Source organism: Lonchura striata, chromosome 4, assembly GCF_046129695.1.
Source record: "Lonchura striata isolate bLonStr1 chromosome 4, bLonStr1.mat, whole genome shotgun sequence".
Lineage (NCBI taxonomy): Eukaryota > Metazoa > Chordata > Aves > Passeriformes > Estrildidae > Lonchura > Lonchura striata.
Genome location: NC_134606.1, coordinates 75,203,669 through 75,231,504, shown reverse-complemented (window position 1 = coordinate 75,231,504; position 27,836 = coordinate 75,203,669). Strand labels below are relative to the sequence as shown.

The 27,836-nt window shown below is 36.8% G+C and overlaps 1 long non-coding RNA gene across 1 annotated transcript in view; it reads left to right on the top strand.

Annotated features, from left to right (window-relative positions):
• Nucleotides 1-25,192, top strand: part of LOC144246142 (uncharacterized) — a 100,827-nt gene extending 75,635 nt beyond the window's left edge. The window contains exon 3 of the long non-coding RNA XR_013339827.1: nucleotides 25,136-25,192. This is a non-coding gene — a long non-coding RNA (uncharacterized LOC144246142). The remainder of the gene's footprint in view (nucleotides 1-25,135) is intronic.
• The last annotated feature ends 2,644 nt before the right edge of the window (nucleotides 25,193-27,836 follow it).

Here is a 27,836-nt window from a genome sequence, read left to right as displayed (position 1 = left end):
TGTATAGAAGTGCTATTAAAAAGAATAGCAGAAAATGTTTACTGCAATTTCTTCTGCAGTTTAATGGCTTAAGGTTTTTTTTCTGTGTGGACTGGTCCTGAACATTTGCTTAATAATTTTCTTTCCATCCCAGTACTACAGGCAAGACTGGAAAAAAGTGTATTTCTGTTTCCAGTACCTCTGTAATGAAGGAAATGTGTTGTCCCCAAGGCAATAATCTGCTTTGTTTTGCTTTATTGTTTTGGATAATCAAATATCTGTGAAAGACATTCAATAAAGTCATTTGTGATCAGTCTTCCAGTCATAGAAAAGCACAGGGAAAGGTTTTTCTACTGAGATCAATCTAGAAAATTCAATTTAGTGCCCGTTCCTTTGTTCCTAGTGTTATCATCATGTACGTTGTTTTGCACAGGGAAGGAAAAAAAGCAGGACCTGATATCCAGTAGGTGTTACCTGGGTGGGTGAGGAGCTATCATTTGTAAAAATTGGCTCAGTTCACAACAGAGGAAGGGCCTGTACCTTACTTCTCTCACCACAAGGCAACTGAAGTTTAAAGGCTGCTTTTGATATTTGGGGGAAAAAAATATTATAATAATATTATCATTGTGACCTCTGAACACAAGTCCTACCCTGTAATGACTGGGTTAAAAGAAAATTATTCACAAAAGGGTATTGGGGTTTGAAGCTGCAAATAGTACCATCTTTGCTGTTAATGACCAGCATAGTAATTATTTCATTGTAATATCCAGAAGCTGCGAAAACCCAAATCCATTGAGATTCACAATTATCCTTAATGGAATAGAATATTTTCAGGATGGTGGAAAATAGCCAGGCTTTAATAAAATATTAATGGGCAGAAACCCTGGATTAAATATTCATCTTTGTGCCTTTGGAGGTTATATTCTATGGCTCCCCTACAGCCCATCAGTAAATAATGATCTAGTGGCAAAACCTTCTGGGACATAGTATATCTTAGTACAGAATTGCTGTGTAAAGTTAAATCATAGCATTTACATATTTTCTATTTTGTAGAGTAATTACATTGTTTACATGGGGAAAAAAAAGTCAAGTCAGTACTGATAGCCAACTCAATTGCATCAGTAGAGGTAAATTACCAAAGTTGAGCTGGAGGCATTTTCAGCACGTGATGCCATCAATACAAATGAGATCTATCTGTACAGCTCCTTGGCACTCTGGAGGCTTGTTTTGTGGAACATTGTTGGCCAGCATCTCTGTCAAAGGGAGCTCTGCAGTTTAAAGGAGAAGAAAAAAGAGAAAGAGACTTGTGTGTGTCTGTCTTGTGCTGGTAATCACAACACAATCACTTTGGTATTGCTAAACTGAGCAGGGGTAACAGAATTTCCCCTGAAAATAAAGATTTTGCAGGAATTTCTCTGTCCAGCAGACCTGATGGAAAGTGTGGGTTTGAAATTGTAGTTATGTGAAGGCAGGGCTTTGATAACCTCATTTTTTTTAATTAAAAATTATCTTGACTTAAAATTGGTCTTCCATTTGATAAGAAAACATTCATAATGACATTGCAACATCTCATGAGAGGTGCTCTTAAACCAAAGACTTTGAAACATGTGGAGAACATGGATAAGTAGCAATTTAAATATGGATTTTAACATGAACTGTGGCCTTGGGAAAAATGTAGGCAGCTGGACCACAACTCATAACTTACTTTTCATCTGAGTACTACTTACCTGTTGTGTTAGAAAAAAAATTACCAAAGTGAACACTGCACCATGATATTTCTTGATGTCAAAGATTATTTCTTGGTGTCTTTGGTGTCAAAGATTATGTGATTAATCTGTATTTAAAAGTCAAAGAGCATAGTGACATGGATGACTTTGTAAATTACAGCATTTTATTATTCAGCCACAAGTATGGACTATAAAATATGTCAAGTTATTTAATTTGAACTGTATTTAAATTTCTGTCTTTTCCAGTTCTTTTTCATAGATAATATTGATTGTAACTGGTTGCTAATGTGATGTGGAATAAGGAAGATTCCAGCTCCTCAAAACTAAAGGTTCTGTATCTTTCCAAACCATAGCAGCTCATAAAGCCAAGTCCTCACAGAAGCTTAAGGCATACACATGGTTTCCAGCAGGATTCTGGAACACTTGAGAAAAGAAAAGTGGGCAGACAGGGAAAAAAAATGCTTTTCTCCTTTGACTTGCAAACATACTAAATCACTATTTCATTTTCTTACATGAATTTCAATAGCATGTAAATTGTAAATGACAAGTATCTGAGAGACATCTGAATGGATGGATGTCTGCTGTTTGTTTTGTTTGTGTTCTGGCTTGGGATTTTATGAGAGTGGAGAAATCTTTTTGTTTGAAAATTGCAAGTCTCAAGAGGCTTAACAAAGTTGGAGCTTTATTATGCTAAACGGCTGCTTCTGTATTACTGTGCTCTGCTTAATGATATTCAGGAAATATTCTTCTTTCCTAGGAAATTCATTGAACATTCTCTTATGGGGTTTAGCTTATTTAACAAGTTAAGTAAGTATCTCTCTTATTTATGCACACTAAACAAAAAAAAATCAATATAAGGAGACAACAACAGGTTTTGCATTTTAAGATTTAGTGGACATGACTGGCACCAACTTTGTGTTAAGCTATTTTGCCTTTTCATAGCCAGCTGTTTGCCTGGCTGGAACCTCTGCCAAATGCTGTGTAATGCTGAGCTTTCTAGGTTCTGCTCTCTTTTATGGAACAGAGACACATCCCTGGCACACAGGTCCTTCCAACAAGACCTGATAGCTCAGAGATGGCTCTGTGCTAAAGCTGGATGCTGCCATGGGTAGTGCATTATGGAGGCATCCAGATCTCTGGATGACTGAGAGTTTCTTTCTTAATGGATGGCTGATGGTGATGGCAGCTATAATAATTAGAGAAATTTTGCATATGAGTGAGGAATCCGAAAAGTGTGAGATAAACATCTTCATAAGTTATTTATGCAGTAAGAATTTTTTTTTTTTTCTGAGCAGGTATTGCGACTTTGCAGGCTGTATTGTAAGTCTGAATAATAAAAATTGTGACTGTAAAGATATTTTTATTTCTGGGTAGTAAATATTATCTCTGCATTATGAACTGCATCTATGCACAGTATATGAGGAATTGGAGTCACAGTATTCCCACTGCTTACAAGGAAGGATCCACAACAAATGATTTTATTGATTTTCAAAATACTTGAATTAAGTATGAAATGAGTATAAACCTAATGTGTATATAAATATGTATAGATCTATGCATATCACTTGATTGATTATGTTCCGCACCTGTGCATATGGAGGAAACAAACACCAAAGCCATAGCTCTACAGAACTGCTGCAAATGTGGAAGAAAATTTATTTAAGTGCTTAGACTGTGAGACTGTTGGAGCAAGAGGAGGTTAATGAAGTTGCAATACTGACTTATACACAGTTCAATAGCATCTGACTCAGTTAATGGAGGAAATGTGTGCTATAATTCATACCTAAAGGTAAAGGCACCACTAGCAGATGTGCCTGGGACTTTTGTTTCTGCATTGTCACTGTAAAATGTCTGTACAAAATCTTTGCAATGGTTTCATTTCTTTCCAGGTAACTGCCCTGATTTCAGTTTGCTGCTGGTTTTGCTCTTGTTACATTGAGAGGTTACACTCAGGAAGATGAGTTGCTCAGTTAGGTAACTGAAACATAAATACTTTGAGTTTCAAGTGCTTCTTTTCTTTATATCCTTTTTTGTCCCCCGTATGTATGTATAATTATGACTTCACAGGACAGCAGAATAGACTTACTCTGACTTCTCAGAAAATTGTATTTTTACTGCTTACACAGGTATATGTTTGTTTCTAAATCTCTTGATAAAAATACAGTTGTGGTTACTTTGCCTGGTGTTGAGAAGATAATCCTTGAAGAACTTGCTAGCCAGGATTTAGGAAGTGGCAATATTGTGTTAAAGTAGCTGTTGACCAAGAGTTGTGTAAACAAATGTGTAGCAAGCAAATTGTAAATAGACCTTTATTTTTCTCTTAAAAAAAAAAAAAAAAAACACAAAAACTAATCAGCATCTGGAAAATCAATTTGTTTGATGGATTTCAAATTATTTACTCCAAAATGTAACATCATCTGGGCTGAGATATTTGCTGGTTGTTTCTCACAGCCATTTATCAGTCCTTCTATCAGCTGAATTTTCATGAGACTAAAGTTTTGTGAAGAAATTTACTGGATGTCACTGGCCTCAAGAACCCAAGAAAGTGTCTATTCAGCTACTGTGAAAAATTTTGGAGTAATTGGAATTGTTTAGCATCCTTATAGCACTCTAGTGAGAGTGCTCAGAAAAAAACATGTCCACCATATTTTTTTAATGATATTGGCTAAATAGGTCAATCAAATTCTCAGACAAAGCAAAATAATCCATTCATATAATATGTATATTTTATTTATTAATTTATTTAGGAATTGGCATTGCATTTTCCGTTTGTTTTTTCACTGAGTGAAGGAGTGCCAACATATCAAATATCTGATATATGTGTATTTCCTGATTTTTTTTCCCTATTGTACACCATTTTAATGCTAAGTATGTGAAGACTTTTTAAGTATTCAGCTTTTAAATGGCTGTACTTTTAATTTGCTACCCACCAAAATAACCTTATCTACAGCTCTATCGCTGTTAGTTTCAGTCCAATTAATCTTCATCAATATTGCCATCCTTCACATCATCCTCTGGAAAACTTAAAAGGAAAATAGCTTAATTAGGAACAGCAATGGCATTTCACTTTCAGAGAGCTGGAATGTTCAACACAGTGCATTGAAACAGCATTCTCCCTTTAGAATAATTTACATGTCAGACACTAAATAAATATGCATCCAGTGGAAGGGATTTGTGTAAGCAGTGTACACAGAGCAAGGTTTTCTTGTGCTCAGGAATTTAAAAAATTTCATTAGAAACAATTAATATTCTTACTGTTACACGAACAAGTCAATATCTGGTGGCATGAACTGTAGGAGTGATGGAAATTTTTAAATAGAATGAAATTTTGCTAGATGCTTTTACCCTCATACTTCCATTTTTGTACTTCATATTGTGCTCCCACTTCTATCAGTAACTGTTACTTGGCTTTTTAACTGGAAGATGAAATATTTCATGGTGATCTTGGTTCTGACCTGTGTGATTGTGAATACTTTCCTTATTTGGCATTTAGTAATTCAAAGATGGAAAAGACAATGTGGTTTGTATTGCTTAAGGAACATATAAGTTGTTTACAATAGAGAATACATATTGCCACTAATTCCATTAGCAAATAAAAAACACAAATTTTCTCAGAAATAAGTTTATGCAGAGATATTAGATGAGTGTTCTGAAGGATAATATATAAAAATGACAAGTGATTAGTGAGCTTGACATTATATTTTATAGAATTGATTATTCTGGAGATGCTCACTGCTCTAAAACTAATCCAAAAGAACAATAGAGGTTAACCAAAAAGTCTGTTTTCTTCTATAGATTTGTCCAAATGACTGTCAAGATGTTTTCTGACCAGAAAATTAGTCTCAAATTCCTGATAATCTGATCTGATCTCTTTTATCAAAAGTGAAAATATCATGACCAGTCTGCTCCAATAATCTCTATATTCCCATTAGTTTTTTCTGTATCATCTGCATGTGTTTAAAAATACATTGTTAATGCAAGTCAGATCTGAAGGAGGTGTGCTGTAACTTGTAAATCTTTATTATCTAAATTATTTCAGCTGCTGGATTGATGATGATTTTGGAGCTTCACATCAAGGAGTCTGTTAACCCTATCAGTTCTTCTTTACAGAGAGGACAGGACCATCACCTCTCCAAACATGACCAGCTGAGAATGAAGCCTGTTTCCTCCTCTTGTCCCTGGCTGTCAGAGCTGTTTAAATTGCTAATTGGCCTAACAATATGAGTTATGAAACATCCAGTCTGAAAGCAAGAATCACATAGGTAATGTTCTTTTCTTGTATAGTACTTCACTTACATATTTTGAGGAGGAAATATAATTTCTCATTTCAATCTGGCCTAGTGAAAGATATCCCTGCCATCTTATTATTCAACATAGACAGATAAGAAAATAAGTTTTTAGGGTATTTTGTTTTCCAAAGGGAGAATAAATGAATTGTGAAGATTACTGATGTGTCTTGGCTGGTTACTGGTGTCAGAGAAGGAATGCAACAGTAAAACAGAAACACATTAAGAACTGGCCCCATCTTGGTAACAATTCAAATAATAACTGGTACAACAGTTATTATTTAACAGTGTGATAGAAAACATTTTCTTTTGTTACCACTTGCAACTTCTGAAGTATTTTCTTTGTTGAACAACACCCATTATCTGAGATTACTCCTGCTACTTTCAGCACTTTTATGCTGCAAACTGCACAGCAAGTAAAGGTCAAATATAATTAGCTGGAGAAAGTTGCTGTTTGTTTTCATCCTCGCCAGAGCTTTTTTAAACTTGTAATTATGAACAGAGAATAGGTAATGTGACAGAATGTATCACAATGAAATTTTGTCACATAGTGGAAACAATATTTTACTCCATAGTAGCAAATTTAGTTTCCTACACTCTGTCAAAGTTTCATTCATAACTAGCCCAGAAATAAACCAGCTTCACAATGAGAGAAAACTAAAGCTTAATTTAAAACCCAAAAAAAAAAAAAAAAAAAAAAACAAAAAAACCCAAGAAAAAAAAGCAATGCTAAAACAATTGTACATTTAAACTTTACTAGAGAAAGGAGCTGGAAAATGCATGGAAAGCTTGAGAGCAAGGGGAAGTGCACTGTGTCATGACTAATGATACAGAAGCCTTCAAATGCCATGAAGTGTCAGGAATGAAAAAAGAACTGTAGGGATTGTATGCTTATTTAATCTTCCTTCTCCATCGTCTCCACCTGGAGGTCTTGGATATTTTTTCCTTCTCCATATTTCACTGCTGTATGGTTATTTTATTGGAAGCAGGAGTCCAAGAGACCACCAATCCAAATGTCATCATAACTTTTCAAATTACCACTAGCAAGTACAAATGTGTGGTTCTTGAATCTAATGAGAACAGGGGAATTACAGCAATAAAATCAGGCAGGGCAAGGTAATAAATAAGTTTCCCATTTCTAAGGCTTATTTCACTCATGGTGGTTAGCAGCAGTTGTGTGCATTTCACAATACACTCTGAAGAAATGGTATGTTTAAACAAAATTTGCTAGCAATGTGCAGCTCTAATTAAGATGATAGGATTCAAAATAAGCAGCCTGGATTTTAATCTCACTATGTTTGAATAGAAATCTGTGAGCATTCAGTATGGATGTAATAACTTGACAGCTTAATGTGCAGAATTCAAATTCCTATTTGATACCATTTTAGTAGTGTCTTTGGAATGGGAGGTTTTTTTTTTTTTTTTCATTTTTTGGAAATGTAGTGCAAGAAATGAAGGAAAAAAACCATGTGAAATGGCAGCATCAATAATAGGGATGTGTGTTAGGACCATGTGAGTATTTGTAATTTAGGATAAAACCTGGAATAAAAGGAACTAAATTCTCAAACTCTGAAAAGTCCTTGGTTTCAGCTGAATTTGATCAAAGAGGTTTGTATTTTAGAGAAAATTGAGATATGTAAAAAAAAAAAGGCAAAAAAGCAGCTCCTTCTTGAACTTATGTTTAAATTAAAAAAAAAAAAAGCATGCAAACATGCTCTTCATTAAGAATGTTAATTAATTTTTTTCCAAACAAGAATGCATGCCCACCTTTCTAAAAAATAATGGAGCTGTTATTGTCTTTTTCGTAATAATGTTTTAATATAATTGTAAGCCCAGTTTACACCGAGTCTTTATCATGTCACTGCCACCAGTCACAAGTGAGTGTTGCATTTATGACAGTTGTTTCAGAATAAGTTGAAGTGGTGAAGGTGAAATGTAATTAACAGTATGTATCACATAAATGTTTCAATCAATTTAAATTAGTCACTAGGTGGCCATGTATCACAGATGGAAGTTTATTATTTAACAAGAAGAAAATCTATATTAATAATGCAGTTCTTATTCTAATAAGGGATTAATAAGCATTGCCTGGAATTTCTGGATTGTCTGACATGATTTTAGTAATTTTAATCTGAAAACATGAAACTCATTCTTAGCCATCTAAGTGCCTGTATATACAGCACTTACTCAAAAATAAAGTAAGTATTGGGATCACAGGGAATGGAGAAAGAAATTTAGATTTGTCTAAATTTGAATTTGATATTTTTAATTTTAAATTTAGATTTTAGAATGCAACATTCTAGGTTGTGTGTAGGACACAGAGTGCTGGTCCTCATCCTCTGGTTCCTGCAGGTTTTGCTCAGCATCAGGCTTGAGAAGTCAAGTGAGAGTTGAGTTATATTAAAAGAAATCACTCTTTTTTTTTTTTCATTTTTTCTTGTGAGGTGCTTTCACAAGGATAAGCTCATTCCCACAGAAGTTTTTTACCTATGTTGCCTGTCCTTTTAGTGCTGTTAAAGGAGTTAATATTTGCCTCATTTGTTTCACTGGTCATATTTATTGAAGAGAAACCCTTCACCATGTGCCGGGTGATAAATGTACTCTCCCTCTAAAATATTTAGTCAATGATCTTTCAGATAAAAAATTAATAGTCAGGTATCATTCAGGAAATGATCAGCTTCAATTCTCATACCTTTAGCAAGTTAGATGTTCTTGCTTTTTGTTAATTTTAAGGGAGCCATTCTTTTTCCTAGTTAAAAAAAAAAAAAAAAAAAAGGAAAGCACAGCATGGGCTTCACATTTGTAAATGTTATTTTCAGTCTGCCAGCCTCTGCATGTTTAGAACATTCTGAAAAGGAAATGTGTCATTTTTGGATGCAATTAAATGTATATTTAGTGCTGGATATATCAGATGGAATTCTTGCAGATATTAGAATTGAAAAAATACCCCATGTTTTCTTAGCTACAAACATGCAAAAATAAATAGAGTTGGGTTAAAATAAATCACATCAAAACTTTGTTACCTAAGGAAAATTGTCAAGATCTTCCATCTTAGAATAGCAAAAATAGGAAAGATACACTCAGCTGTTTGCCCACATTGTATATTTCATCATTTTGATTTTAAAGCAGCTGTCCTTTTTTAAAATTTATACAAAGAAATAGAAAAAGTAATATTTTCTTTAAGGTACTTGCATTAAGCTATTTGAGAAAGTAAATAGAATTAACTTTTACAATTTATACGATATTACAAGGAATGAAAACAAAAGCTAACCATTTCCAGCTGTGTTAGGCTTCCTATTTTGGTTAAGTATTCCCAAAAAATGCCATCAATCAAAAAGTTTCATATTCCACATAGAAAAATGTTACCTTTTTAAGCATTGCTAAACACTTTGACATATTTGAAAAATTGAGTCCTAGGTCCTAAAGGTTATATGTCATAGGAGAAAGAGAAAATATGCTCTGTCTGTGCCAGAATGGCAAAAAAAGATGATAAATCTAGAAGGAAAGTACTCAGATTCGTAGTCCCCAGCTTCATCACACTCAGTTGTGGTTTATCTGGCCTTTACTGACATATAAGTGCATACAACAGGGTAGAGAAGGAAATCAGTGGTACAGAATAGACTTTGAATGCTCACCGTACGAAATCCTTTCACCATTTAATTGGTTTGGCATTGGGGGATTTTTCATTTGGTTCTGGGTTTTTTGGTTTCTCTTTGTTTTCAAAGACATGGTAATTAAAGTATGCCTTGATCCTCTTCTTTCTTAAAGTATTTTAAAAAAATTCAAATATGTGGCAGGCCTGTAAAGTATTTGACTTTAAGAACAGCTGGTAAGAAGAGCAGTTAAGGAAACTTGTTATTACAATTTAAAAAATTCCATTCACTAAGTCTTTACAATAAAGACGTATTCAGGCAGCAGATCATTTCTTATCCTGTATGTAAATTTATTATTTTATCCTAAATAATTTTGTCAGGCTACTGTGAAGACACAAAATCTGGAAGAGCTTTGTGAGAGACAAAAAGAAACAGTGAGGTTTTTCTACTTGAGTACTGTGTGCCATGACCATAGTGTGCACCTTTGGTGTGAGAGAAATAACTCAGATTCTGTGCTAATATGGCTGCATGACTTGGGCAAAAGATTACCAATTTTACAGTGACAGACACAGTGATGCTTGTAAACAGGCCTAGCATTTGACTGTAAGCTAATTGAAGCATTTAACTTTATGTTTTAATTTTATTCCCCTTTGAACAACGCATAGTTCTGTCTTTGTTAACATCAGCATGGTAAGGTCTAATGTCTTTTTTCTAACTTTAGTAATATAGAGAGAGCAAAGTGGAGGTTTTAGGGTGAAGAGTGGTCCTTCTTCACTTTCTTCTTCATGGGTTTGGGTGGTATTGTGTAATTGGTTAGAAAACTGCTCATCACGGTTTTTGAGTGATTAGTTTTTGGGTTAAAAGTAAAAATAATTTAGGCATCATTTCTTAATTGGATAGTTTAGCCTTAAAAGACCTTGTAGAAAAAGATAAACAGCCATTCTGTAGCTTGTTAGTAGAATCCTGAAGAACTCATGACTTGTAAGACTGTGATATAGATAAGAAATAATAAACATTTGAGCCCAAACATGAAATATCATCTCGAGCTATTTCAATCCCAACCTTGACAGAGGCAGAAAGGAAACCAAGAACCAGCAGCAGAGGACTGGATATGTGCTCTGAACTCCCCCCTGATGTGGAGTTTTGGCCATCCTGCCCTGCACTGGGCTTTGGTGGATGACTAGAAACTTCTAATGCAAAGCATCACCCTCTGAACTATCTGCTCAGATGCTGTGCAGGGCTTCCCTCACCTCCCACTGAGGTTCCATGGTAACACATGCTTTGTAGTGGACACCATATTTATATATTCAGGTTTTTACTTAGATACTTCAGCACAGTAGTAGCAAAATAAATGGAATGAGAAATGCTCTAGACCTGGATGGATGAAAACATAAGGTACAACACCAACAACCAAGAAATGCTTGCACAGTAACCCACTGGTAAATAACTTTTATTTGTGGTTCCCCACTATGCAGAAGTCTTGAAGTTCCTTGTTTATCATATATGCATACTGTGCTATATATGTACTATGTATGCATACTGTTATTCAGAATCAAGAGGATAAAATGCACTTCATGGCAAGGTAATAAGTGTACTGTATGTCCATAAAATAGTTTGTAGTTTATGGGGCTAAAAGCATTAATGTTTTTTATCATTCAGAAAATATCAGTTGGACTTTTTTGTAACTTTGGATACCTACATGCTCTGTATGAATACTTTCATTGTTAAACTAACCCATGATCTCTGTTTAGTCCCTAAATAGTCTGAAAAATAATTACAACTTGTTGTAACTCTTTTAAGTGAGGACAGGCACAGAGATGTGTGAGGACAGAGATGTGTGAGCAGCAGCTCTGAAGCATATACTTTTAAACTCTGGACAAAGAAAGCAATTTAGTTTTGAATGGTCTCAGTTATTTCCATAGGAAAGAACATGCTGCCTTTAAAGTGAATTGTGAAAGACTGGGAGCTGTTATCTTATGTCCAGTTTGTAGCATACAGATCAGATGCTACCACAGACCTTTCTCACCATCAGCCCTGAGCATGTTCAAGAGCTCCAAACGAAGCAGGGCAGCCCTTACTGGCACACCCAACTCTTCCATTGAGGCTTTTAAAATTAAATTATCCACCCTAAGGATCTTCTCCATATATCTGCTCTCTATAAAACTAGTCAAAGTATGAAGGGACAAACATTGTTATTTGTAAGTCACAGTAGAAATTACAGTGTTTACTGGATATCCTGGTTTGACAGGGATATTTGCTTTTTATTTACAGCTGGTCAAATTAAGTTGTTATATTTGATTTTAAATCTACATTTAATTTTAGGGGTTTTTTTTACCAAATCAATGTAGTGCTTGCCAAATATATATATAGTTTTTCTAAAGGAAATGTAGACTGTAGGCTGAGAAAGACAGAGCTCAATCCTAGCTTATATAGATAAGTTTATATAAACCACACAGCAAAAGAAGCTGTTAATATTCAAGGATTATTAGTATAAATCCCTTTATAAAGCAGCCTTCCTTTAGCTTTTGAGTGATATTGCAACATTGTTTTTTCAGTGAGATTGTCCTTGAGAATCAACAAACTCCATTTCACTAAGAGGGTTAATTAAGGTCAAGTTTATAATGACGTAGGAAGAAGCACAGGCTGAAGCATCCGTATATCAGATTGAAATTTCAAGGTCTCTGCAATGCATTAAAACTTTGAAGCTGTCTAATGTGGACAGCATAACATGTTCTGCAGCGAGAAGTTCTTAAAACAAACCCAAAAAGAGATTCAGTTCCTTTCCCTGAAGGTTTGACAGTGCTTTTCCAGCAGAAATCTCCTGCTAATCAACTCTGTTTCTTAGGGAGGGCAGGGAGCAGAGTGCTACTCAGCAGTCCTGGGTTTGGCCAGGATGGGAGGATTTTGTGCTCTCTGCATGGCTGTAGCTGCAGCAGGGAGCTGAGCCCCATTCTGCATCTCGAGGGGGACCTGTCCTCTCTGCAGTGCTCCCTGTGTGCTGATCCTCTGCTCCCTGTGGGACCAGAAACTGAAATGTAAATTTTAAGGAATTTAGAGATTTTAGAGCAGCTAAGATTTTAGTTAGAGATAAGCCTTACTAGAGATAATTAAAATAAATGAGTAGGCCTTGATGGAGTTAAGAGTTAGTAGTTAACTAATAACTGATCGCTTGTCAGCAAAATGTTTAGTTAGCTGGGTTTATAATGAAGAATACACAAACTGACAAATAGCTTTTAGGAGCATCAGACAATTGTGGGCCTCCTCTGTTCTGAAACCAACTGAAGACAAGGAATGGGAGCTCTACCAAGAGTTCATTTGTCATATTGGCATTGAAAAGGTAGAAAGGTCAGAACGAGGAAGACTTCATTGAGTTCCTCATTTTGGGACCCCTCCCCATGAAAGGGACACTGACCCATTCCAAGGAACAAACCACGCATGCTTAATAGCTTTTGAAATGATCAGCATAGGAAGTGAGGAATGGGATGTACCAAAATTATGAATATGTATTTGTATTTTGGGTATTCAATACTTGTGTGGATAAAAGGGCTCTGTAATCACCTGGAAGCTGTGGTGTGGATTTGGGAGCGATCCCACACACAATAAACACACACTTTATAACTTTAAACTGTCAGAGAGTTTTTGTCTGTCACAGTTGGATATCGGTACTAGATCAATATCCATATATTTTTAATAAATCAAAACTTCAAGGGGTCAGACACCCCTTCTTGCACTGCCTGCAGAAGGGAATGAGCAGGGCTGGAGCTGCTGCTGGAGAGGCAGAGGCACCATCCTGGTGCTTTGGTTCCTGACATACATGAAGTAAACCAAGGTGGGGAAAAGTTTAAAGGCTGTGAAATTGCAGAAAGAGGAGGGAGAGAGAGGCAAATGAAGGGCTAGGTGTGGCTTTCCTGTTTATGTATGTATATTTTCACCTACTACAGTGAAATACAGGACAGTTTGGGGGTTTTTACCTTCAAATAAAGTCCTCACCAGTGATCAACATAACTTTCCAGCACAGCTTCTATTGCCTGATCTGTACAGTCATTTATGCAGAAGGGAGGACTCACTAAATGTTTCTCCTATATTTTCAGAGCAGTGATGAAAATTCAAATCAGCAGAAATCATCAGGCTCCATCTCTTCAATTTCTGGTAATTTATACTGTGGTATTTTTGTCATTTTTACAGATCTGCAGTAATAAGGATCAAAACACTGAAGCTTCTAAATCCAAGCAAATAAGTGTAATGAAAAAATATAGCTGTCAAGGACAACTGGAGGGGTACTACTGCTGAATGGCTTAGCTTTATAAAGCAACTCAAGCTCTCTCCCTCAAACAAATAGTATTTACAAGAAGTTCAGGCTGTGACAGCAGCTCTAAGGCAAGAAGTTTAATTTCTCTTCAGGGGCACATTTATCAGAGGTTACCATATTTTTTTGCATAGAGTAAAGCAGCTTTTCAGATTCTTTTCAGCTGTTTTTATGGTACAACTTAGTGTTTCACAGAGGTAAGATATGTTGTACAATTTCTTTCTTCATTGTCCCTCACGCATAGGATAAGCTACTCAAAAATTTATCACATCAGGCACAAGACTTTCACTGTTCATTTAAATAATCATGTGAAACATTACACAGATTAATGATACAGGGGTTTCTTTGGAACAAAAAGAAGAAAATGCAAGTTAAGGAATTACTTTTTACCAGGCATGGAACAAACAGGAGCCTGAGATTTGGCTTGCTTTTTCATTTCACACTTCCATTCTTCATTCAGGCTTTGGATATTTGAATAGTAAGCAGAACAATTGTGTCTAATCAAGATCTACAGGATGTACCTCTATGTCATTAAGGTAGCAGACTCTCAGGAGACAAATAATTTGGCACCAAATGTCTCAGTTTCTATTCTTCTCTGGATAGAAATAAGAATGTTGGACTCAGACCTGGTTTCTCTTTCCTTTTCTGTCTGTTCACTTTGCAGTATGAAATCACAATATCTTGAGCCACTCCCTGGCTCTTGTTCACTTTAATTCACAGAATCATAATCCTAGCTTATTTTTTTTCAGTATTTTACCGAGCCTGGTTCCTTCTCCCATTCCTCCACATCACAGACCCCTCTCGAATCCTGACCTTTCCCTGCACTAAGGCTCCTGGTGCTGTCTGTGTGCAAGTTTGGCTGCTTTCAGCATCCTCCTGTGTGCCTGGCAGGCAGAGGGAAGGGAAGGAAAAAGGATCTTCACTTGCAGTTGCAGTGCTCTGTGCCACAGTGGCATCTAGCTGCCGCAGCCACGGATGGAATTCCACACAGCCCGTGCAGCTCTGCTCGCAAGCAGGTCACTGCAGATGGGCTCCTTGGGGAGATCATCCTCCAAAATCCACTGCTGAGCATATGTAAAGTGTGATCAGAGCCTGAGCATGCCCTTAGCATTTGCTTCTTCCCCCCATCCAGCAAAAGATGAGTCCTTGTAGCGAGAGACGATCCCAAGTTTCAGGTCTCATTGCTCAGCTAGAAATGGGATTTCTCAACTAAAGCTTTTCAAGGCACTGCTTGCAAAATTGTTTGTGTATTTGAAGCAGTATTTCACCCTACTTTAGTCTTGGAAATAGTTTAAGAGCTGTTTCCTAAAGCATTCCATAATATTTCCAAAATAATCAGCACCCAGTAAATTCTCCCAGGTAAAGGCTGGGGAACGAGTGCAATTAGCCCTCCCTACAGAAATTAGAGAATGTTTAAGCAGCTAGTAGAAGAATTTAGAATTATTTTATTTTCTAATACTAAGGAGGGCTGATATCTTCTGTTGAACACGTACTTATTTTGTTCACAATTAATTTATCTGGTATCGTTACAGCAAATCTTCACCAAAATTAGGTTTTGTTTGTCTGCAGGTTTTGGCAACATAGCAAACCAAGACAATAAATGCAAAGCATCATTTCCAGAGATTCAACCTTGCCCAAGTTCTTGGCTTGCCAAGCTTTTGCTGAAGCAAAGAAGTCCATTAAAATCATTCCTGTCTCCATAAAGCTGCATGTTCCAGGTATATAACAGTTTGTAGTGGCAATTTTCACTGAAACTTCAGTCCTCTCTGAGTTTTCTGGTATTTTTAAGTTAAGATTTACAAATTTTCTATTGGTTTTCCTTGTCATCCTGTAAAACAATTCAAAGATTGTTACCACTCTAAGTGTAAAATGTTGTGAAATACACGTGGCAGTGGAAACATTTTACGCTTAAAATAGTGTTCAGGGTTGGGTTTTGTGTTAGTTTTTTTTATTTTTTTCTTCCTGCGTGTCAGATAGATAAGAATTAAAACTTGATGAGTGGTCTGTGAGGGGGAAAACATGTGTTTTCATTACTCCCATTATTCCCAGGCAGACTCTCCTGGCATTTGTCATGGTGGAGCACCCCTTGGGGCATTTTCCTCCCCACAAAAACCAAGTGCAGGGAGCCTGCTGAGCACAGCACACAGGCAAACAGGGCTTTCTGTGCAAGTGCATTCTCTGGTGGGTTCTGGAGCATTTAATAGTTTCTAATAGCAATAACCTCAGCCAATTAAAAGAAATAAATAAGAAAATTTATGTTCATTTTTAATGCAGTGACAATTTTGTGACATTCACTTGACAAGCTCCTTTGATCATGAACTAAAGCTGGGATTGAGGAATCCTCAAACCACATTTATGTACCATGCTGCATCCACAGAGACAGGGGGACTGACATAGTACCTTGTCAGAACAATCCTTTGGTATTCTTAACACATGATATTTATGTATTTCTAATTTGTTTTCAGAGAGTTTAGTTTTAATTAAAATTTAAAGATTATGAAATCAATGATTTAGTTTCGGGGCTCTGGAGCAGAATGAGAATTTTTTAATATGCTTTTACATTTTTTATTGGAGGAAATTAAAGTTACAGTGTGCCATACGCCAAGGCTTCTTTTTTGTTTTGTTTTTTTTTTTTTATAATCAAGTGACTAAATCAAGCCAACATACAGCTCAGGTTCTGAGCCAAGGGAGAAAGCTCTGTCTCCTCACAGTACTAACCTGACTGTGACCTAGCTGGTGGTGGAAGTAAGTCTGTAGAAACAGAAGGGAAGGCTGATTTAATGCCTTGCTGTATATATAATTTAGGTGCTTTTTTTTTTTTTTTTTTTTTCTTCTCTGTGAGCCTCTCTCTGATTTTGTTTCTTTGCAGAGACAAAGATGTGTGACAATTAAGTCTCACTGATCTGTCTTCAGGTGAGTTATGGCTCAGGGGCAGCAGGTTGGAAAAGACTGACGGAGTAATGGAAACCATCAAGGCTCTCTTTCCTCTAGGCTGAACTTTTCTATTACTTTTCTCAGCTGCACTGAATAAAGTACATTTTCTGCACTCATCCCATTCTACCACTACAATACGTGTTTTATACAACCACCGAGCAACCGTATTTTCAAAAATAATTTATATTTTCTGTTTATTATTAGCTCAAAGTTAAAGAAAATAAATCACGATGCTGTAGCAGGAAGTGTCGCCAGGTAAATTAAAACTTCATTTTCATATACAGGTTGCTTAGAGATAAGACTGTGGACTTTGTGAAGCACCTGGCATTAAGCCACCTCATGGTGGCAGAAAGATATGAATTTATATCCTGTGTCTGTGTTTGGAAGGTAAGGAGAATTCTGCAAATCATATGCAAGTAGTCAGCCTTACTGAAAAAAAAAAAGGATAAAAAAAGAATTCCCTCCTAGCATCATTACCTTTAAAGGATTGAAGTGATTTTATTTCTTAGTATTTTAATTTTGTAGAGGGGAGTTTCTTCTAGAAATGATTTTGGGGCTGTCTGTCCCATAACTCTTGTTAATATATGTGTAGGAGTGGGGAGTAAGGCATGAGCATGACAGGAGGAGGATGCAGGGATGAAGGGAAAAATGGAAGTAACTCTGTCTTCTATCAAAAATATGTTTTGGCTCCAGATATTGGTTTCATCTAAAATTACATTTAATGAAGACAGAAAAACAAGAGGCAGAACCCTTTAAACTTCTTGGTTACTTATCCATTAGAGATATCAATGAAGAGAAATTACTGAAATAGAGAGCAGGGGGCAGCTCCTCTTAATGATATTAAAACATACTTGCACAAGCAGAGTCAAAGAATAACAGCTGCATATTTGATATACACTTGATTTATCATTTATTTTGCTGGGTTTTTTGGCTAGCTAATACCTATATAATATCTGCATAAAGATCTTTATGGGCCAGGCTGATATATGAATGAATAGAGCTATGTTAGGACTGACAAGTTAGTTTTTAAATGATTAGCAGAAAGACTGGGAGAGGGATCTCCTTTATTCTGAAATAGTGGAATTAGAGGTGAAACAGAAGTGGAAGGAAAATTAAAAATTACCTTATGATGAAGAGGCAGGCTAATATGTAGGAGGGAAGTCAAGAGAGAAAATCACTACAAAAATAACAAGCTTTCAGATTCAAACTTTGATTTACATACTTGAGTGTGGCAGAAAAAAAATATCACAAGAACTAGAAAAACCAGAAGACTGAAGACATTGACTGTACTCAGAGTGATTTTTTGATAGAATCTTTTCTTTAGAAATATACTAAAGGTATTATAGTTTTTTATGGGTTCCTGGTGAAACATTATGTGAAATTAGGAAACCAATCATGTGTGCTTTTTTCCTGCTGTTAGGAAATCTTCTGTTTCCCGTCTTTCTTTATTTTCAGATTATCCTCCCTTTGAATTTCTCTTTAACTAGCAAGTTATTAGGATCAAGATGAGAAAATGTTCTGCTTTCACACAAGGTTTTTAGCTTAAGATCTTAACTTGTTAGTCTTGTAGAAAATCCATTTTCTAAATGTTAATGATTTGCTGAGTGGTCTAAATTTAAAAAAAAAATAGTAAACTGTCAAATGGAAACGGGAAAGAATTCCTCAGTGGAGTCTTCTTCTCAGTGTATTGTTTCCCTCAGGGCTTTAGAAATTTTGGGATGAATAAGGCGAGTCCTCTGTTCTGAGGTCGTCAAGTCATTCTCTTAAGTCACATAAGGATACATAGATAAATATGCTATCAGTAGTAAATATGTGGTAGATAAATATACAGTGGATAAATATCAGTAGTAATAGATAAACATGCTATCAGTTTCCCCATTAATAAGCATCCTCCTAGATGCTTTTATGCTAAAAAGTATGTATGCTCTTAGATGTAAAGCTGGATACTGTATTTAAGGAATTAAACCCCTGAAATCTTTCATCATATTCAAACCTGGGGTAGGTTGTTCCTGATGAAAGCCATAAAGAAGCACACAAGCAATGTATCCAGGTGCTGGCCCCTGCAGTTTCCACATGGAGAAAAAAAAAATCTCCCAGGATCTCATAAGCAAACCTCTTAGAAAAGTTAATAGTTTTAGCTGTTTAGTATTTGAACTTTGTTTTTTCTTTTTCTCACCAATATAGTGCAAGCTCATTACCAACAAAACCAATCACACAAGGTGCTAATGAGATTTCAAGGGCAGATTTATTCAGAGACCAGCATTTCCTCTTTCAGTGGCCAAAGCCCTGCTATGCAACTATGGATCAGTGCAATTGGAAAAATGCTTTAAATAAAAAAGGAGATTAATAACAATAACAATAACAACAACAACAACAACAACAATAATAATAATAATAATAATAATAATAATAATAATAGTTGGGCAGAAGAACCAAGTGAAATGACATCTATGTTGAAAGCCACAGTAAAACCTGTTGCTATAGGACGCATGAAAGCACAATGTGAGTCACTGCTATTTGCAAGGTAAAGAAGAAGGTTTATTTTCTGACTCCAACTTTTATACTTTTCCAAAGGTGACATTGGATTGGAGAGTGAATGTGCCACCTCTCCAAAGACATTTGGACTAACTAGCAGTGCATCAAGTTTCTCCACTCCTATGAAGGAATGCAAAACAATATTTTGTTTATAGAAATTGTGTGGGAAAGTTTTCTAACTGTGGAAATCCAGGGCATCCCTCTGGCTGCCCTGGCTGCCCTGGGACCCTGGCAGGGGTCAGGAACCCCCCTGGACAGAGCCCCCAGAGACACTGGCTGTGATCTCTGGCCATGGAAAAGAGTTTTCAATCTCACAGGATGAATTACCAGCTCTGAGTGTTTGATATAAATAATAATTAAGTGTGGCACGGGTGCAAAAGTAAAATTTTAGGATTCTAGATTAGGGTCCAAAAGGGCAAGATGGAGGAAATTGGGTGTGTCTTGTCCTTTTACTCCTTCTTCATGCCCTCCATGTCTCACTGTGGTGTTGGCATTTTTCTGTTGGTTCAGGCTGGGGACACACTGTCCAACGTAGGTGACAGATATTGGCACGTTATTGTAAATCCAGCCCAGGGAGTTTCTGGTATTTAATGTTTGTCACATCCCACTGAGGGCAGAGCCCCACACGCTGCCCTGCAGGACAGAGCTGGGCAGGGCAGCAGAACATGTGAGAGATAAACAGAATAAACAGCCTTGGAACCAGCACAGACCAATTGTGGCTTCTGCTTTGGCAGCGGGGCTGACAGACACAGACTTTCTACAATCTCAGAATCATCAATACCTCAGATTCTGGCATCTAACAGAATGTAAACTCAGAAGGCTTTAGAAAATCTTAAGAACCAGGGTGACAAAAACCTTTATTAACTTAGGTGAAGTTCCCCAGGTAAGAATTCCTCATTTTTCTGCTATACCACCTCATTTCCTGATATCCCTCTGGGTAGGTCAGCACCATTCCTGCTGTCAGCAAGTACCAACAGGAGCTGCAGCTCTCTGGGGTGGGTTTTGCCCTGCAGGGTGCTGTGTTCTCAGCCCCCAGCTCAGCAAACCCTGCTTGCTGGGTGAGCTCTTGGCACGTCAGGAGTCCCAGCCGTCCTCTAAGTGCTTCACTGGGCTGGTGCCAACACGCTCAGCTCTTTGAACAACTAGGCTACCCAGAGGAAACATAAATTTTACCCTATGGTCTCAGTTTTGATGCTGCCAAGTTCACCTCCTATTTGTAGCCTTGTGACTCCAATGATGTTATCAGTCTGCACTCAGAAGAAAAATCTTTAATTCCGGGATAGCCTCAGAAAATGTGGCCAGAGGCACCAGGGTGTCACTGGCCTAGATCTGTTTCAGGTGTACAGCATACATGTCCTCACCCAAGGAATGGCTGATGAACACAGCAAATGTTTTTTCAAAGAACTTTTTTAATTAATGGAACCGAGCTGTATTTTTAATTTGTTTCCAGTCTTCACAATGCAAAGGCAATGCAGCAGAAAATGTTGCTTCACACTGCTGCTCATTGCTGATTCCTGGCCAAAAGAAGGCACTAAGTACTGCATGGATGAATGGCTCTGAAATATGTATCAGCTGAATCATATTGTTAATTTCTTTTTTTTTCTTTTTTTTTTTTTTAAACCAGAGACTATACTGCATTGTGGGATTGAGCTGGGAACCAGTTTATTAAACTAACAAAATGAGACAGGTATGTAGTGCAGAACTCAGCAAGAGCCAGCACTGATCCAACTCAGTGTCTTAGTGATGAAGCAATGTATTTATGGGGGTAGTACAAAAAGTTTTTAGGGTGATGAACAATATATGCAATTTTCTATGATAAGCACTATATTTTGCAAGTTGTAACTATTTGTGTCAATCTGAATACCACAAATCAGGTATGTATGTAAGCCTCTAAAAGACCAGTTAAAACCTCGCCTTCAATGATAATGACTTTTTTATTCTTAGTTGGCTTTGAAAGCCAACCCAGAAACTGGCCAGTGGAAGGATGGAAACATTTTCATTAATGTGGATTTGTTTAGAGCAGTGTCTCAGAGGTAAAACTGACCCAAGCACTTCTGTTTAGAGTTGTTCTTCTGACTCTGAATCAACACCATTAAAAAATTCACATTTTCAAAAACACTGGCATTTTGTTTGTAATCTCATTTCTTGTGTGCATTACAGAATCAAGGTCTTCAAGGAAAGGGAATAAAACAGAACTCTGAGTATCAGTAAATAACAATAAAGAATGCAGGTAATAAACACTAACATGAGGAAGGACTTAAAGAGCAAGATCCTCATTTTTGCAAGACCCAGCTTGGGACTGACCACAAACCAGAACTCTTGGAGAGATAGTTGGTGTGGACTTGAAAGTTAAAACCTGGACTCTCTAATTTGAATTTATTTGTTTCTTATATCTCATGGAGGATTTATAGGTCAGTAAGATATCTCTGAAGTTTTCCTCATATATATATATATATTTGTTAGAAATATAATTTTAATGTCCCGTCTCTGTTACTTATATCTTATAATATTGTTCCCCTCCAGAAAATTCATCTATTTCCATTATAATTATAGGTAGTTCTGATGTGATTTCAGGTGACTACTCTGAGTAATGCTCTCTGTTCACTTTGTACCCTTCCCTTTTTAGTTGAAATGTGGGGCTGGAATAAAAACTCCAAACATTAACTAAAGTGTTACTTGTGAAAATTATACAAATTACAATTGTCTGCTATATTAATTAGCTGTGTTCATCAGAATAGCATATGAAAAATTAAATATATTTCAAAATGTTAAATAATAGCTGTATCATTCTGAAATTAAAAAAAAAATAACAGATACATGGTCATAGTTTGCTATTCACCCTGTGAAATTGCATTTGACCTCCAATCGGGTAATTGTATTATGCCTGCCTAAATTTCCACGCACAGTGATTTACAATTGAACATATTATTCTACTCCTCCTTTGTGACTGTAGTGCATGTGCTGCTATTTATTGCAATGTAGTTATATTTATTGTGGTGTAGTTATATTTATTTAAAGGATGATTGTGTTTTAGTGGCTCACTCCCATGGTTCCTACACAGATTTCTTTTGCAAGTGTGTTTTCCATCCAGGTAATTAATGCCATGTAAATAATAGATTCTTTATATTCATGTATTATATCTATTTTTATGTACTTCTGATGAAAGAGCGGGCAGGAAGAGAATTATAGAACAAAACCAGAAACTTTGCTCCTGTTTCTTCGTGCACATTTTTGAGTACCCCTTCCTCAGGATACCTCCCAGACATATCCCACAAACTCATCAATCCTCTTTATCAGCAACAAGGACAGTTTTCCTGGAGCTGGCCTGTGGCTCCAAGCAGTACCTAGTGAATATAAAGATATAGCCCTGCCTGAACAGAAGTTCAGCACTTATCTGACATCAGTCTTCAAACATAATTGCATGTTTAATACTCATTGAAGAGAGAGAGCTATTTCGACATGGAGAAAATAGTGTATGCTCATTTTTTATTTTTAATCAGGCTTTAGCTTTGTAGATTTATGGTCTAAGAAGAATTTGTATCAGATGGGAAAAACAGGCAGAGAGGCTAATTTGAGCCGAATAATTTGAAACCTAAATTTACTCCTAGTTAAGTGTGTCAGAAAATGGATTGCTTTGGAAGACTTGAAGTCCAGCGTCATAGAGTTGTTACAAACAGACTTTTTCCCACTCTGTGGATGGAGTTTTGTATTTTGCAAAAGGGTAAGAGCTTGATGCAAAAGCGTGGTTAGGTTGGACCCACAAGCTCTGAACTTGAGCACAAAATACCTGCTCTTGACTGCACCTGGGCTGAACTGCAGCATACTAAATAATGCATATTCCAAGCACATGTTAGATCTGAGTGGCACCAGCACTCTAGAGCCCAGTGAAAACAAACAGGATCTTACTTTTGCTGTTAGGAGATGTTTGCCCATCAGTGTGAGAGAGAGCAGTGCTTCTGTTATCACAGCAGCTGAGAAACCTGCCTTCGTGTCAGCCTAGGTAACCCTTCCTGGAACTATCTACTCCAGCTGCAGGTTGGGTATAAAATTCCATCATGAGAATATCCTGAGACTTGGAAATTCCAGGGATGTTTTCTGTTTGTCACCATCTCTTACATTAATATTTTCTGCTGTCAGCAAGACTGACTTCATTTACTTCAAGGCACTTCAACCCTGGACTCAGACCCGATACTTTTTGCAGTGCAGGAATTGCATCATTCCCCAAATTTTGAACACTTCCCAAGAAACTGATCCAACTCGGCTTAAAGAAGAATATATCTACTATTCTTGAACACAGAGATATTGTTTTGGCTGAAGGCCAACCCAAAAATGCCAACTCTGCTACTTCAGTATCTGAAACGTGTCCCAGAGAATTACAAAAGTGCTTAATGACATTAGATTTTGAACTAGAACTATTGTTTTAGCTAGAACATATAATGTACATCCTAAATTCCTTAATTTTCTTAATTATCTCCTAATTACAGTCTAATTAATTACTAATTTATCTTAATTTCCTCTGGTAATTTCCCTATTAGTCCCTGTTTTAATATGATACATTTTTATCCTTTCTCCTTTAATTGGGAAATAGACTTTACAGTCTTTGCTGTGACAAAAGGTACGTCACTACCTGCTGCACAACATACCTAAATATGGATTTCCAGTTAGCATGGTTTCATTAGAAACTGGAATGACCATGAAACCAGCAGCCTTGCTCAGAACATGGGGTAAGGTATGTGTTCCTGAGGATTTAAAAGGGAAAAAAAAAAAAAAAAATTAGGTTTATTGTGGAGACCACAGTGCCCTTAGATTTCTTCACAAAATATAGTAAATCAAATATTTAGGACTTCAGTTTCTATTTACTTAGGTATAGTTCTTTCTGTGCATCTCATTTGAAAAGATCTTTAGTGAGATCCTTTTTTTATTTTTTAAATTTCAGAAAGTTTCGAAATCAGAATCTGCACATTCCCATGGATGGATATTCTTCACGTGCACTTTCCTCCAGGCATTTTTATCAGAAATTTTTGTTAACTATCTGTATTATAAAAACAACCAACCAAACAAAAAAGTCAAACAAACAACCAGTCAAACCCTAACCAATATATATACACACATAATAGAAACAAAACTATTCCTCCAGAGCTTGTTTCCCCTTGCTTGAAAAACTGTATATTAATTAAAATATCTATTTCTCCTGAAATAACTCAGGCTGGAGGTGTAGCTCACAAAAGCTTATATCTTGCATCCAAATGGAGGAGGAGTATTTCTAAAGGAGGAAAGTGCACAGTTCAAATGAACTTTCACAGTATAACTCAGCAACATTTTAATCAAAAAGGATTCTGTTGTTAGCACAGATGGAAGCAAAGCAGTAGGAACATAAGCTGTCCAACAGTAGCAGAGCCAGGAAACGAGAGGTCCTCAATTTAACAGTGTTGGCAGAGTGCAATTCCCTGTAATTGTGCAGCGAGTCTGATCTTGCATACGGGCATAAGCTGGAATTGTTTTATTTTTGTAGAAATTGTTTTGTTTTTGTGGAAATCATTTTATTTTTGTGGAAATCGTTTTATTTTTGTGGAAATTGTTTTATTTCTGTGGAAATTGTTTTATTTTTGTGGAAATCGGGGTTTTTTTGTGGAAATTGTTTTTAGGAATAGCTTTCAGAGTCCATACAAATATAATAAAAATAGACGACTTATGCTGCTCCACCAGACAAGGACAACTCTGGGGTGTCCCTTCTCTGTGTGACATTAACAGCCATTTCTGATTTTACCCACACAGAGCTGAGCCTGGATAAGAAATGAAGGACAAGTTAAGAGGAGAGAGCAGGAGGAGCTGCAGACAGGTATTACATCCCCTTATTTGCAGTTCATGGTGGTACAACAGGATGCTACCAGAACCTCCCAGAGCTGTAAATTGCTGAGATTCTTGCCAAAGCTGCATCTGTGGTGAGCTGGACTGCCATCAGCAGCTGCTGCTTGTCCCTGGCCAGGGTGTGATTGTCCCCAGGGTCAGGGCATCACCCTGCAGGCAAAGTCCAGCCTCACCTCGCCTGGCCAGCGACGATGGATTCAAGCTGAAGTGCTCCTGTGAAGCAGCTCTGAAACGTTCTCCCAAGATGAGAAGCTCAGCCAGAGGGACAGCAGCAGCCAAGTCAGGCTGTGGCATCCCTTACAGCCCCAGCCATTTGCTAATTAAATGTGTGTCAGCCCTGTCAGCACGGCCCGAGGTAAATTGGGAAGGGACCAGGAGAGCTGCAGCTGGCAGCTGGTCCTGTGGCCCTGAGCAGAGCCTTCTCTGGAGAGCTTCTGCAAGTGCTCTTCACAAGTAACATTCCTGCAGGCACCTAAACCCGGGGTAGATTTTCTTTCCAGAGGAATAACAGATTAAAAATCTAAATACAAGGAGCCTTGCAAAAGTGGCTCTGAGTTACCCGCCACTCCTGGGACTCGTTTTAATTCACTGATCCCATACTCTTAGTATTTGCTTACTCTTTTTGCCTTTCAGTGTAATTTTGTTAGAAAAATGGTTGCAGAATTGCCATTTGCTTGTTATTTCTTGGTTCTTTTTGCATTAAGGGTTCAAAGGTCAGGCATTTTGTTGTTTACTTCCTGCATCTTTTGAGATTAATAACTTCCTAAAATCTGGAAATGTGGTTATGATCTTTCCTATGTGGTTATCATCCTTCTCATCTATGCCGGATAGAAATCACAGTGGTTTTTTCTTGCCTCATAATATTTCAAAAATAAATCAAGTGGTGGCGTATGACTAAAGAATTCAGACAGTGAAGAAGTGCTTGAATTTATTTTCTGGTTGTTTTTTTGAGCATGAAGGGTGTTGTGCTTGCCTTTAAAAAGCCAGCAGTAAGCAGCCACATGGCTGTGAAATCCTAACAAGTCCTTTTTCCTTGCTGACTTCTGCTTGTGGGGATTAATTCTTGCTCATTTGCAAGTCTCAGTCAATTTAAAGGGAGAAAGAATAAAGTGTAACAAAGGTTAATAAGCCACGTCCTCAATGATGAACAAGCATCTAAACTTACTGTCCTTGCAAGTACTGATAATTTTGAGGCTGTAGGAATTTACCTTGTGAATACAGACCAAGCTTCAAAAAAAAGTCTCATCCCTGAGCTCATAAACTGCTTACCTGTAGCACACAATAGCCCACAAAAGAAACTAGGCCCATGATTTTTAGGCAACCAGCTCAAAGGAAGTAAAAAGAAAATCTTTGTAGATGAATGTGCATGGAGGCACTTGCTGTTTCCAATTATATTGTACATAGGATTAAAGAGAACCAGAAAGTTATTTCCTTTACTGAGACAATCCTGTGTATCCACATATACATTTTTGAAAGAAGACTTCAGAAAAGGAAAAACCTGTTCTAGAACATAAATATTTTCTCTTATTTGTGGTAATGATGGAGGAAAAGAAACAGCAAATTAGTTAAGGGGTCTCCGGATTTTAAGGAGTATAGTGCCTTTAAAGACATTTTCTTTTGCTTTGTGTTTGCCCCAAAGGAAAGAGACTTTGGTGTAAATAAAGGTTCTGGAGTCCTTGAATTATCCTCCTGGGCTATCTTTAAATCTAATCTTAGCCAAACACTTACTAGTTATATGATAGAGTCAGAGATTAGGGGCCAAATTCTCTTTTCATTTATTCTGCTGAAACCCATTGAAATCAATGTGAGATTGGACTTGTGTCACAGGGATGATTTGGGCTACTGTCTGCAAGAGATAAGAACTGGGCCAATATTATAACAGCCTTTTTTAAAAAAAAAGACAAACAAACTTATTGAAGCAAACTCAGTCATGTGCTGTCCTTGATGTGTTGATGTGCACATACAGAGCTTCAACAGTTCATGCTGCACACATATTTAGAAAAAAAAAAAAATGCTATTTGTTAGGTAGGAGATGGAAAAGTATCCAAAATATAACTAATTTTAAAATTAATCTTATGATGTTTACGATGTTTATTTCGTGAGCAGCATTTTCTGTGGCACCATGCAAATGAACCTCCCAAGAAACAGCTTGATATTATAACTCTAGGTGATGAAGTGCATAGAAAAATTGAACTTTTCCCTACAGCATTACAATATCTTTTGTGGAAATATTGTGATCTCAGGTTATGTGAAAGTAAGAAACTTACTATAAGCCATTAGGATAGTTTGATCATGGAGGTAAATAGAGAACAAGTTCTCATCATGTCAGGACCTTCTCTTAGTTGGGAGCTAGAGAGGCAAAAGCTGTTTTAGTTTGCATGTATGCCTAACAGGTCACTTGCTTCTCCCACATTTTAATTGAAATTTGGTACATTTCTTGTTTTACCATTTAAGTTTTTTGGATATAATCAGGATTAAAAGTGAACCTTAGCATCTGAGCTACTGCTGTCTTTACTCTTGAGTTCTTTTAATCTGTTTTTGCAAGCAGTGTTTCAGACTTCCCCTTAAATCTACTTTGGGGGGTCACCAGATGTGTGACCCCATTTCC